Below are 1,461 nucleotides of genomic sequence, written 5' to 3'. Positions count from 1 at the left end.
ACATCATTTTTCTAGTTTTTACTAGTTGTCCAGAAATAGACGTAAATAGTAGCTGTAGTAGTATACTGTACACAGCAGCAGCTTTGGTAGTAGCGGGCTTTTATCTTTATCCCCTCATCAGATTGTCATAAAGGTAATTTTCCCTGGACAAACTGAAAACAATACCCATCATTTCCCCAGCTTCCTTACCCAAAAGCCTTCCCTCGCACCGGGTCCTTGACTCCGATCCGGCCCTCTTCTTGGCTCCTCGCTATTTCCCGCGCCTTGGGGTGGAGTGCGGGGGAAAGCTCTCCCCGACGAATGCTATCATGCTGTTTGTGGAAAGATTTGTGTACATCAATACCCTTTTCAGATGCATGAATATGCAAAGGCAAATGCTCCCCTTGCTACGACTCACCCGGTCGTGTCTACTGGTTCTCACTCGCATGACCCAAATTACCTGCCTCAAATTCACGCGTAAAAATTATAGCCGGGTTTCTCTCGCCCCCAAAAATTAACTATTGGCTTGCATTTGCCCCGGGAAAAAACTCATCATGAAATTTGACCTTTCCCCACCTTCGGTCACGTGACCAAGGGCCAGAGCTTGTGCCAGCGCGACTTCGCGAAAAGGGTGTGCTTGCGATTATGCGAGTTTAAATTTACTTTTTTGGGTTTTTGTAAAGCCCAAAGCTCAGGAAACAGCCCGGGAAACCCCGGGGGTTAATTTGGGTGACGAGGTTTTAATTTAAAAGGTCAGGTCAGTTTAAGGTTAAATCCCCTATTTAAAAATTTTTTTTAACTAACCTCCCTAAAACAAACCTCGAGACTTCCCTTTTATCTGGTTTTTTAATATAAAAAAAATCAAAAATTTAAAATTTTTTTTTTTAAAGAAAAAACCCACCCATTCCCCTTTTTCACATTTATTTTTTTCTTAACTAAAACCCCGCATTCACGCCAAAAAAATAAATTAAAACCTAGTCCTAAAAACCCGTTTTTTTCAAAAATAGGAAATTTTATGAGATTGCATGACAACGAAAAAACATGGGAGCTTGGGGTGTGTTTAAAAAATCATATGAACAGCATATTTTTCTTCCATTTTATGAACTTCCTGTGCACGAAGTGTTCCACGCAACTCCACCTGGTCGTTGGAAAGGGTTTTTTTACAATTTTCAATACCCTATACCTGCTGGGGAAAAAGCCCCTGATAAATTTTAAAAAACACCACCCTTCCTCCCCTCATGGTATACCTTTCGTAGAGAAAGTGGGCTATGAAATTAGGCGCTAAATATCACCCACGTCCCCGGGCGCTTTTTTCCTTTATATTGTTTCCGTTTTATCTTGCCCAACAAAAGTGGCGACGCTGGGTTTTGGGGGGGGTAGCATCCGCCGTATCCGTAATGAGGTAAATAACATCACCTTTAAACAGCCCCGAGAGAAAAAATGGTGCGGCAGCTTTTCTCCTGTTTATCCCAGACTAAGCCG

This window comes from Penaeus monodon, chromosome 25, assembly GCF_015228065.2.
Source record: "Penaeus monodon isolate SGIC_2016 chromosome 25, NSTDA_Pmon_1, whole genome shotgun sequence".
NCBI classification, from domain to species: Eukaryota; Metazoa; Arthropoda; class Malacostraca; order Decapoda; family Penaeidae; genus Penaeus; species Penaeus monodon.
Note: the sequence above shows the minus strand (reverse complement) of the source record.